The sequence below is a fragment of the Enhydra lutris genome, unplaced genomic scaffold (assembly GCF_002288905.1).
Source record: "Enhydra lutris kenyoni isolate GAN:26980312 unplaced genomic scaffold, ASM228890v2 scaffoldscaffold528, whole genome shotgun sequence".
In the NCBI taxonomy this organism is placed as follows: Eukaryota; Metazoa; Chordata; class Mammalia; order Carnivora; family Mustelidae; genus Enhydra; species Enhydra lutris.
This window is the reverse complement of record NW_019154612.1, coordinates 3,141-15,684: the sequence shown is the minus strand read 5'-3', so window position 1 is coordinate 15,684 and position 12,544 is coordinate 3,141. Positions and strand designations below refer to the sequence as shown.

The 12,544-nt window shown below is 51.5% G+C and overlaps 1 pseudogene; it reads left to right on the top strand.

Annotated features, from left to right (window-relative positions):
- The first annotated feature begins 426 nt into the window (after positions 1–426).
- Positions 427–4,286, top strand: LOC111140327 (annotated as a pseudogene).
- Positions 4,287–12,544: the final 8,258 nt, after the last annotated feature.

Genomic DNA, 12,544 nt, shown 5'->3' with positions numbered 1-12,544 from the left:
TAGAAGGTGTTTATGTGTTTGGGCCAGGGCCTGCTACACAGTGTATCTTCCTTAAGTATTGTTGCTGTCCCCTGTCCCTGGAACCTGTTAGTTCCAGGTAAAACCTCTTCTCCCCTAGCATTCCCCGGACTCCCATGGCTACATTAGGGCACTTGTCCTGTGTCCCATCTGTAAGCCCCTGCCTATCAGATACGAAAGCGGGGCAGGAACGGATTCTGTTGATCTCAATACCCCTGCCCAGGCCGACTCTCACCTATTTCCCTGCCCCGCCCCCGCCCTGTCCCAACAACAAGTCCATGAAAGCACAGTTTAGCGCTGTGGTTTCCCTCCAGCTAAGCCCAGGTTTCTTCTCTCCCTTAGTGAAGCAGGAATAAGAGAAAACTAAAAACTTTCATTTTTTTGTTCCATCTAGAGAGTGAATGATTTCTCGAGGAGGTCATTGAGACTTTCCAGAACTCAGTGAGCAGAAAGATGCTGCACGTCCTGCTGACTGACCATGAAGCCTGGAGAGATTCGTGGCTGTGGCCACTTTGTCCAGGTAACCCCCTGGCCCCAGATGCCCCAAGATGGTCACCCACGTCTCTGCGGGACAGAGTCCTGGGTTGGGGTTGAGCATGTTCCTTCTCGACAGTCCATGAGGAACATGTCTTCCATGACAATCACTGGCAGTTAATGGCCTCGAATTAAGGAGAGGCGAAACCTGCAGAGGGCAGGTTATGAGACCTTGGGCTTTAACCTAAAGCTGACCCTTCTCTGCCTTGATGTGTTCATCTGTTCAATTTTATCATGAGGAAATGAAGACAATGTGTGTAACGTCCCTAGCATAGTGATGACACATAGTTGGTACCCATTAATGTTAAGTCTTTAGAGGATTGCCGAGAAGTGACGGGGGTCAAGGTTCTTCTTCCTGGAGATGAGGGCCAAGCATGACTTCCTCTGGGACCAGTCACAAGAAGGCCGATGCCTCAGACTGTGGCCCTGGGGATTCGGACTAGAGCCTTCCCTCCACACCTGAGCAGTTCCATGATCATGCAGCAGGATCCTGCGAGCCCATGACGTGGAGAGGCTGGAGTGGAATTGGACTGAGCTGGTTGGATCCTGACTCTCTCTCTCTGCCCAGCCCTGGAGCTCTCTGGGTCTGTGTGTCTGGGAGTGTCAGATTGGGCATTTGTTCCATGGTAACAGTAATTCAATCTGAGAAGATCGTGGCCAGGGCCTTCATGTGAATTGCGAGGTGAAAGTTGGAGAACCAAGGGCAGTCATCCTGTCCAAGGTACCAGGAGGCTTAGACCAGGGCCAGAGATGACAATCAGGATGGACAAGGGGGCCTCTAGGTTGGAGGACTAGGTAGTCTTGGGCAGCGGGTCTGGGACTGAGGGAAGCCTTAGAGCGCACACTTGAGGAGACCAGGGACCTAGCAGAGGTCCTGTGATTGGGACAGGGGACATTCCTTCCCTCCCTCCTTTGATCTCCTCACCACCAGACATACGGGGCCATAGGGGGTGTTTCTTCCATACCTGGCCTGGGATCTCGGGGTCTTGACTACCATTTGGAAGCGCCTTTCTTCTACACAGAGCAGCTCCAGACCAATAGGAGGCAGTGTGACTTTGTGACAACTTCCAGCTCCACAGGGGGAAGCTGCCAATTGTGTACCTTTGAGGGATTCTGAACCTCAGAGGTCCCCACCAAAGAGGAAAGTACTTCCTCTGCTAGCTGCCAGAATGCAGGTCATTTCCGGCTGTGTGATTCATAGAGAAGGTTCACGAAGTCTCCTGCGTCTTTAAGAGAGGTTGTAATCTTGCACATGGCCTTGGTGTACCAGCTAAGGTATGAGTTATGCTGGTGACACCTGTGAGGTCGGGGGTGCTGGTGGTGGCTCGGGAGTCGGTGACATGAGCTAGAGAGTCTGAGGTGAACCAGGGTTGTGGGTGTCCTGGCTCTCAGTCAGTTGGGGCAGTGGCTGGGCCCCATCTGAGGACAGCAGGCTTGGGAGGAAGAGCTGGTGTCAAGCAAAATGGTCACTAAGGTCCTTTCTAGCTCTGAAGATTTCTTTTTTCTTTTTAATTCCAAGTACCCAGAGTTAACCAAAGTGCAAAGTCTGAGGGCACAATCCCTAAGGTCGCCCCTACTTTCGGCACCAGCTGCAAATTCGGGGGTCCCCAAGCGCCCCTGAGATTGGATGATTCCCTGGAAGCATTCACAGAGCTTGTCTAGAGCTGTCCCTCAGTTACGCTGTGTGACAGGGGAGGATACAGCTTCCTGTCAGCCAGGAGAGAGACACTTGGGGCAGAGTCTGGGAGGGTTTCCAGTCCAAAGCTTCCATCGTCCTCAGGAGGACTTACTGTCCTGTATCCAGTGTGTGACAGTGCACGGGGAGCTTTTCCCACCAGGATGCTCACACTGTGCAAGTAAGCAATTACTGTGACACTTATTAAAATGGTCAAGAAGACTTAATTCAAGCCATAGGTGTCAAGAGTGATGTCATAGGGGAGAGAGATTGGGCTCATCTTGGAACAGAGTGAAGACCGGTAGGGATTTATAGTCAAGGAGCAGGGCAGGGGCAGGGGATGGGAAATCACTAAGAGGAGACATCATGGTGGGGGGATTCCTGCTAATCTGATCCAACAGGGTTCTCATTCAGACTGGGCACGACAGGCTGTCAAAGACAGGGCACAGAAGACCAAGGTCAAGGCGCAGTCAGGAGGAGGCTCATGAGAGCCCGGGTAACATGTTTTCCAGGAGAGAGTATTTTTCAGCCTGAACCTCAAGACAGAGTTTTACTGGGGCTCAATTCCATCTGCCTGCATGGCTGGCCTATCGCCTTCTGCTCTCCGGGGAGGCCAGTTTCTAGATCCTCCATGGTCACAACTGACAGCTCATGACCCAAGGACTCCATCTTCTTGTCAGGGTGTCCCGAGGCCAACGGCCCAGGCAAGGGAAGACAGTCGTATCGTTCTAGGACCCTTAACATCCTAGGTGGGTCCTAGAGCTCACTTCCCAGTGCCCAGGGCGAGAGCAGACCTCTGTGGGGAAGTTCATCCCTCAGTACACACGATGTTTCTCCGAACGAAGGTTTTCCCACTCCAACCACACTTCCCTTTCTTCATCTGCAGAGTTTCTAGTCTACAGACACTGTGGTACTGACTGTGGGGCCCTGTCCTTGACTGCGAGGCCGTCTTCCTCCAATAGCCACTATTTAAGAGCCTCTGAGGATGACATGGACTTATTTACTCCCCGACTGGTGTGTGTTATGGAGCGTGAGCAGTGTGCGGAATGTGTGCAACATTGCAGGAAGGATTCTTTGCATTTGTAAAACTCTTTTCCATTTGATTTACAGTAAAAGTTCTGTGGTGTATGGAGGTTAGAGCAAATGGAGCCCATTTTCTGGATAAGCTTCTCCTAATCCCTTGACCTTCCCTGTTACAGAGAGGAGGCAGAAGCCCTACGTGAAGGTCTGAACGAGCTGCAAAAGAGCCGTGGATACGGAGGCCGGCAAGCAGCTGGCTAGGGAGAGGTTTCTGCATCAGTTTCCCCAGTTGAATGTAGAGCTTGAGGAGCGCCTAAGAAAGCTCCAAGAGCTTGCAGATGAGGTGGACAGGGTACCTAGTGGCTGCACCATCGCCAACGTAGTAGCCGGCTCCGCTGGTGTTGTGTCTGGCCTCCTGAGCATCCTTGGTCTGGGCCTGGCTCCTGTGACAGCAGGGGCCAGTCTGGCACTCTTGGCAACTGGAATGGGGCTGGGAGCAGCAGCCACTGTGACCCAGGTGTCTACCAGCCTCGTGGAAGATTCAAGCGAGTCGTCCGCAGAAACCCAAGCCAACCTGACATCAACTGATTTTGACAAAGGGCAGGTTGTTGAAATGGTTCTGCGTGACCGCATACCCCAGATTTATTCCTTAGCAGATAAACGCTTTAGAGCCCTATAAAACATTGCAAAGAATATTCGTGCCATCAAGCTAGTCAAAGTCAAACCTTGCCTTGTAGTCAATGCTAGGAGCCTCATGACAGCTCTGAGTGTCTCAGTTCGAGGTGGCCGGCAGGTGCAGAAAGCTTTTGGGGGCCCTGCTCTGGCAATGACCAAAGGAGCCCGGATCATGTGTGCGGCCACCGCAGGTCTCTCCCTTGCAATGGGTGTGGTCAACCTCGTGAAAGACTCAGAACACTTGAGAAAAGAAGCAAAGACAGAGTCAGCTGAAGACATGAGGCAGCAGGCCCGGGAGCTGGAGAGCAAGTTGGAGAAGCTCAGCGAGATCTATGAAATTCTGAAGGAGGGCCCAACTCCGTGATCCCCGAGCAGGGCGGGGAGCAGGGACATGTGTGGGACAATGACATGGAGGTGCCTTATTCGAAGGGGGAAAAGTGCCAAATAAAGCTTCTGTGTTGGGGGGTTGAGGAGTTTGGCATTTCTGAAGCTGAGCCAGTGAGGGAGGGGTTAATGCAGGGTGGGCAGGGGGAGTCAAAGAGTGGAAGGAACAAGGAACCTGGAATAAGGAAGGAGGGGACAGACAGGGGATGGGACTAAAGGGGACGCAGGGGACGTAGATCAAGAGAGTTGTGGAGGAACAAGCAATGGGAAGGCCAGGAATAATAAAGTTAGAAGTGTTGGACTATGTGAGAAGACGACATGTTTGATTCTGTCATCTTTTTTTTTTTTTTAAGATTTTATTTATTTGACAGAGAGATGGAGAGAGAGCACAAGTAAGCAGAGCAGCAGGCAGAGGGAGACAGAGAAGCAGGCTGCTGAGCAGGGAGCCCGATGTGGGTCTCGATCGCAGGACCCTGTAATGACACCTGAGCTGAAGGCAGACGCCAGACCAACTGAGCCACCCTGGTACCCCTGATTTTGTCATCTTCATACTTAGTTCTGAGCCTTTCTGAAGTAGGATTTGACCAGGGATCTGAGCAAAGACCAATAAGGCTGTCCACAGGGTGACGCTGGCAGCTGGGTCACAAGTGACCCCGATCCGTGGCTCCCCTTCCACGTCCCATGAGTGACCAGGTGCCGTCAGCATGGACGCAGTGCCCTCAGGTGTCGGTCTCTGCCAGCCACTCTGATGGCTTCAGAAGTCCTCGGTGTCCCATGTCCAGTTTGCAGCCCCTACTCCGGCCACCCCCGCCCTGGTCCCTAGACAGAGGGAGACCCGGCAGGTGGGGTCCCTGCTCTGAAACACGAGTCCTAAGGTCCAGCAGGGCTGAGCCCAGCATGTGTCCCCACGGGATGGAGAGACGGGGTGGGGGTGCTGATCGTGAGGCCCCGTCTACTGACTGTCCCAGCCACCGTCTGATGGTGCTGTGGCGTCAGCCGGACACATCCCTCCGCAGTGTGAGGGGGACTCTCCAGCTGAGCCAGGGTCACTGTCCCCAAGGGCTGACATGGCTTATTGACCAGAGATGTTGCCCGAGACCCCGACTCTGGAACTGCGGTCATCCTGGGTGACTTTCCTTGTGATCCTTGGAGGTCAAGAGGAGCCTGATTTTATAGCCGCTAGATCATTTGGGTCCCCAGGTGGGGTGGACTCGGCACTGGTCCCTGCAGGTCAGAGACACCGAATCCTCACCTGAGGGGCCTGTAGCCCCTGCCTGGCTGCCGCCCCGCGGGGCCGTGATCCCGGAGCCCGGCAAGGCCACCCACTTCGAGGACATGACACATAGGCATGAGACCCTTGGGCCGCAGCTCCCAGGGAAGTCGTGTTGTGCTCTGCATCTCACGGTGGTTCCATCACGGCAGCAGGCGAACCGCCAGCTCGGGAAACGGAGAACAATCAGGAGGAAGGGAGTTCACTCGACAATGAGCAACAAGGAACCGAGGAAGGCGATGTGGACAAAACAGAACTTCAACCACGTGTTCGAGGTCCCAGTGTCAGCGTGGCCTTGACTTTTGGCTCCTTCCCTGAGTGGCAGGACCCAAGCCACCACCTGTCCCCTCACCTGGCTTTCCCATCTGCCAATTCAGGCCAACCTCCCGGGCCACCCATGGGGTGATCATCACAAACCTTGGGGTGCGATTCTTGGGTCATCATTCTGTCACTCTATCCCTCCCTCAATGCTGGGGAGGAGACATGATGCCCGGGGACACTTGCCCGGATGGGAGGGTCAGGTTGGCTTCCCTGTGTGCAGGTGCAAAGCCCACTGCTGTCCAGAATCTGCACGCCTCACAAGTCGTGTGGCCCTTCCTTCTTGGCTTCTGTGTCTGTGCAGGGGGCCGGTATCTCCCAGAGCTTCTGTAGGAACCAGACAGGACTGCGTGGACGGGGCCCGCCCAGCGCCTGGTGCTTCCCCAGCTCTGTCCACTGTTGAAAACAGCAGCGGTTCCTCAGCTGTCTTCTGCAAGCGTCTGCAGCCTTGCAAGGGGCACTTGGCCACCAAGCGCGGGCGTCCTGGGGCTGTCCTGGCATCAGGGACAAGTCTAGAGAGACCTGATTAGATCCCAAGGGTGGAAGGGAAGACACGGACATGGTGACCAGAAAAGGGGATTTTGGCCTTCCCTCTGGTGCCGTGGGAGCGGAGTAGATCAACAGGGACTCTGCCAGGGAGGCTGCTGGAGGGCTTCTCGGAAGAGGTGATGCTCGAGTTGGGCTCTGAAGTTTGAGCCTGATTTTTCCAGGTGGTGAAGCAGGTACTCCTGGCAGGAGGATCTGCATCAGCAAATGCCTGGAAGCCCCTGGTGGCATTTAGTGGCTGCCACATGGCAAGTTCGCAGTGAGCACCTGGTGTGTTGGGGACAGGGAGGTGAATAAGGCAGGCATGCCGGTGGGGGGTGCGGTGGGAGGACGGAGAGGAGGAGCTGGGAACAAGCCCTGGGGTGGTGTTAGTGGGTGGGGGAGACATTTGCTGAGGGTCCCACAGTATGTCAGTGGCAGGAAGGGCTGAGGGGAGAAGGACCTGGCATGTCAGGTGTGGGCTTGTTCCTTTGAGGGAGTCAGGACAGCCGAGGGTGGACAGATGAGTAGGACCAGCCCGGACATGTCTGTTTCCTCACGAGCTGCTGGGAGTGGACACTTTCAGTTTCCCTTCAGGTCCCCGATATATCTGGGCCCCGAGGTGTGGTTATTGCCCAGACACACACCCGGGTCCACACAGGCACGAACCCCTGGATGTGTCTCAGCTTCGAGGATGATGTCTGGGTGAGCTTGGGGCTGGGGCCCTGCCCATGGACTCCCCCTCCAAACAGCTCCATCAGGAAAGGATCGCGTGTTGTCACGATTTTGTCGATGAGGGGGAACCTGCAGCTCCAGCCCCAGGTAACCCGCAGAGCAGGGACACAGCCCGGATTTGTAGCCGGGTTTGTCCGACTGCTTCTCCCCTCCCCCTGTGCCCCCAAAACAGGGGAGATGGAGGGGGGCACTGCTCAGCTCGTGTTGCAGACTACGTGTGACCGAGCAGGCGACCCCAGATGGAAGGCGGATGTCGGGGTGCTCATGCCTTCGGGGAATTTGGGAGGAAGCAGAGCAGGTGGATGGCAGGTGAGGCAGAGCCTCTGGGCCACCCCCAGCAAAGGATTTCCTTTTGAGGTACAAGGACTCAGGGTTGTGTTCCCCACTGTGTCTCTGAGTGTCTGCGCAGTGTCCAGCCTGCAGGGTGCCTGAGGCCTGACAGGGAGTGACTGGCCCAGGGTGCCATGACCGTGACCATGACCATGACTGGGAGACAGAGCAGGGAGATGTCTGGGTTTTGCTCCCTGCCCCCCACTGGGGCCTCTGTTCCACCCACTGTGGGGCAGGAAGAGAAGAGGTCGGCCTGTGTGCTCGCAGCAGAGGGAAGAGAGGGACTGGGGTGAGAAGTGTCACACTGCAGCGTGGTCCAGCCTTCGAATCTGAAAAGACCAAACTGTAGACTCCTGGGGTTGATGATAAGGGTGTGAACTTAGATCTGTGTGTTTGCCCGCAGAGGTAAACCTAGAAGACTTCGGGTTGTAAAAATCTCATTTCTTACCAAACACCTGCTTCAGGAGGCCTGGTCTTCCCTTCTGCCCTGTCTGCCGACCCACCGTGTGAGTCTGGGTGAGTCCCTTCCCTGGGGATTCTCTGTTCCCATCTCTTAAGAACTTGGCTTCAGTCTTTTCCTGGGGATTCCCAGGCTCTGTCGTGTTTCGTGGTCGCTCAGCTTTTGCTGGTCCATGGATTGCGGGTGGGGCCTCCTGGCCCCTCGCTGTAGTCTGACTTTGTTCATGGCGTCCTATGCAATTTTTAGCTGTTAATAGGGCAGATAGCTGAATCTTTCCCTTTATGGCATCTGGAATTTGCATCTTGATTAGAAAAGTTTCTCCAACTCTACATTATTTTTTAAAAATATTTTCCCCAGGATATTTGAAGCTTTTTCCTTCTAGTTTACACTTAGGTCCTGTTGGGATTGACTGACTGATTGATTTTGTGCAAGTCTTTTGGTTTTTCCTTCTCCTCCTCCCACTCCTCCCTCTCTCCTCGCCTTTCTCCTCCCCTTCTTCCTTGTCCCCTTTTCTTTTCTTTTTTTTTTTTAAAGATTTTATTTATTTGACAGAGAGAGAGATCACAAGTAGGCAGAGAGGCAGGCAGAGAGCTGAGCAGAGAGCCAGATGCGGGGCTCGACCCCAAGACCCCGGGGATCATGACCTGAGCCAAAGGCAGAGGCTTAATCCACTGAGCTACCCAGATGCCCCAGGACACCCATGTTTTACTGCAATTTCCTCTTCCTCTTTCTCTTCACATAAACAATACTATGGCGGGAGCATGAAGACGTGAGGAAATAAATGGAAATGCCCAGAAATCTGGGAGGACTGTCCAAAGCACATTAAATCAGGAGGGGAATTCGTGTGAAATCTGAGGCGTGGTCTTATTTGTTCTTGGCCACGATAAGCTTTTCATCAGGATAGACAAGAAAACAAGTGGAATTGCTCAGCGGGAGTGGAGCTGGGTGTGTTGTGCTCCCACACCTTAGCTCTGAGCCCAGCTCAGGGTTCCCTGGGAGGCCCTGGAACAGGAGTTGTGGCAGGGAATAGGCAGGGCCCCGCCAGTGCTCAGAGCCAACAGAGGAGGACACGCAGAGGACTGCGGTCAGGACAGCACACACTGAAGGGGAAGCCAGATGCACCATGGGGAAGATGGCAGGGGAAGCAGTGGTTGAGTGGGGCCTCTCAGCACAGGTAAACTTTTACAAGGTGAGGAAGGTGGGGAAAGGCATTTGGGGGGGGGGGGCAGTCTAAACAATGGCCTGGAGGCTGAGGTGTGATGAGAAGCAAGGAGGGGCTCAAGGCTGGGTCAGTCTGTAGAACCTGTGACTCTTGATCTCAGGGCCCTGTGTGAGTTCAAGCTCTACGTTGGGCATGGAGTCTACTTAAAATAAAAGTTAAAAAAAAAAAAAAAAAAAAAAGACAAGCAGGGAAGTAAGGTGTCCTTGAGTGTGCCCCAACCAAGGCAACACAGAATCAGGGAACAGTGAGGAAAACAGGAGCAGGATCATTAGGGAACTGGGGCGGGGGCAGGCTAAGGACTTTGAACCCGGTCCTGTCCTTGGCTCCCCTTTCCTCCCTGCCCGAGGAGCCTGCCTGCAGCCATTCCTGGGAGACGCTTTGGTGAGATTCTCTGTCCTGCTGCCTCCGGAGAGGCATTAGCCAGAGCCGGTGGGGATGGGAGGTGGGGATGGGGGGTGGGGATGGGAGGGCTCTGTGTCCTGTCCGGGCCACGCAGGTGGGCAGGGATGGCTAGACCCTATATCTGTAGAAGGGTGGCGTTCACGCTGATTATTCTCGTTGAACCTACATTATCATCCCACTTTTCTTAGAGAACTTACTTTATCAACCACCGAGGTTTTTCCCATGCTGCCACTTGTCACATCAGGAGTCAGGCTGATTTCCTATGGGTACCCGATCCACTGGTTCTCATCATCTTGAACATGGTGGTGCCAGAAACCAGCCCATTATTGGGGTGAGCTGTTACTGCTCTAAAGGGACTTCCACTTTCTTAAAATTAAAAAAGAAATCAAATAAGCACAAATGGTTAGAACAAATCCATTAGTCCCGAGGGCTCTGCTCACCCACTTTCCCAATTAAAAACAATCACTTTAAATGTGTTGCTTTTCCTTTAGGTGGTTAATCAGTATCTTTATATGATATTCCTACACTAGGAGAACAGAATAGGTGAGCGTGTAGGCTCTGGAGACAGGGAGTCTGGATTTGAATTCTGGCTCTGGCACTAGCTGGGTGCTTTAGGTCAATTACCTACCCTTTCTGGGCTTCAGTTCCTTTTCTTACAGAGTCATGGTGAGAACTAATGTATGGGTCGATGTGTCCAAATCACTTAGAACGGTGCCTGGTGCAAAGTAGATAGTCACCCACCACGATAGCTAACTTCATTCCCTTGATTTTTAAATTGCAATATGAGCGAGCTACTTATTTCTTCTAGGGCAGAGAATGATTTCACTTATTTTTATGCTTTTTCTTACACACTTCCCCACCTTGTCCTAATATCATTCTATCACTAAGTTTATGTCCTCAGTTAGAAAGCTTTCTAGTCGTAAGCCATTTACTTACACCTCTGTTTCTTTCTTTCTTTTTTTCTTACCTCTTCATTTCCTAGCTTCTCAATTGTAGCTGGTATTTTTGGGCTCCTCACTTTATAAAATGAGGATATTAATCCTCCCCCTCTCTTCAGTGCTGCAGCTCCCAACTTCTATCATTGTACATTGATTTACATATTGGCAACAAGCGCATTTGGTTCTCATATTTAAATGGTCTCTTTTGTTCTAGAAGTTAAAACTCACACAAGAAGGTTACATATGTGTGATGTTTTCAGTGTTGTTTACTGTAAAGCTAACTTGTGAAATATGGTTGTACATGGTTTTTTTTGTTTTGTTTTGTTTTAAGATTCTTATTAATTTGTCAGAAAGTGAGAGTGAGGCAACAGGCAGAGGGAGAAGCAGGCTCCCCATTGAGCGAGGAGTCTGATGTGGGACAAGATCTCCGGACCCTGGGATCCTGACCTGAGCTGAAGGCAGACTCTTAACCCACTGAGCCACCCAGGCACCCCGGTACATGCTTTCTTTTTCTTTCTTCTTTTTATATATGCTTTCTTGTACAGCTTTAGTTTTTCCTGAATTCCTAATTGCCTTTTTTTTTTCTACTCCTTGCACTGTTACCTTCAATGTTTCCTCAATTTCTTTTGAAAAGTCCATTATATAAGATATTATATCATTTATATTATTATAAGTCCCCTTTCCCCATAGAACTCTTCACTTCTTACTCCATTCTGGGCTGCTGCTCTCTAGGCCTGCTGCATGCCCAGCTGTATTCCTTGCGTTCCTTTCTGTCCATGTTAATGTTCCTGTTTCCTGGACCTCACATCTTTCTGTCTCTTGGTTTCTTGGTCACTATCCTCTACCCCACCCCATAAACACATGAACTTTTTTTTTTTTTCCTGCAGCTCTTTCTTAAGTAATTTTCTAAGAAATGATAGCATTGGTAACTTGTCATTCCCCATTTAGATCCATTTCTTCCGTCACCTTTTTGTTTTATTTTCTGGAAGTTTTCCTTGACTATTCCAACCTTTTCCTAGACTTCTTTAGTTTGTCAATCACTTTTTGAGTCCCAAGAGCCCTTTCTTGGTCTATTATTGTTATTATTATTATTTTACTTTTTCAGTGCATCGTGTTCTCATTTTATGAAGACAACACCTTTCTAATCTCCCTGAGGACATTGGGTCAAGGTTTAAAAAATCATTTTCTATAATCAAATTTATGTGTTTTTTTCTGGTATTGTTTTTAAGGTTTATGAAGTCCAGTTGACTTTTGTTGTTGTTGTTTTCTCAGTAAGCTCTATACCCAACATGGGCTTGAACTCATGACCTGGAGATCAAGTGTTGCATGCTCTGCCAACAGCCAGCCAGGTGCCCAATCTGCAGTCGTTTTTTAATTGATCTTAGCCACCCTTTCCAACTGGTCATCTTTCTTGTGTATCTGATCGTAGGTTGCCCATCCGTATCTAAGAGAGAGGTAGGTTGACTAACAGGCTTCCATGTAGAGTGATCGGATGAGGACCCTTTAGATGTCAGAAGACAGAGGTATTTTTTTCTGGAGTATTTCACTTCTGACTTTTCCCCTTCTGGTGTAGACTTAGGCTGCCGTGAATATAGGGTCGGGTGTGGGGTTGGTAACCTTATTCCTGCTCACCTCCACCTGCCTCTCAGCTTCGGTCTCCTTTCTGCAGCTCTGTGTAGCAGACCGTTCTTGCTGCCTATTGACTTGTTCTCTCTCTGTTTTTCTGATGGGAGTTCCCTCTATTCTTCTTTATTCAGCTATCAATACTCCACCCAATCTGCCTTCAAACATTTGTCTAAGCCTCTGGATTCCTGTTGGACACATTGTCCTTTTAAAGTGGTAGCAGAGGGCGCCTGGGTGGCTCAGTGGGTTGAGCCTCTGCCTTTGCCTCAGGTCATGATCTCAGGGTCCTGATATCGAAGGCTACATCGGGTTCTTTGCTCAGTGGGGAGCCTGCTTCCCCCTCTCTCTCTGCCTGCCTCTCTGCCTTCTTGTGATTTCTCTCTCTGTCAGATAAATAAAGAAAATCTTTTAAAAA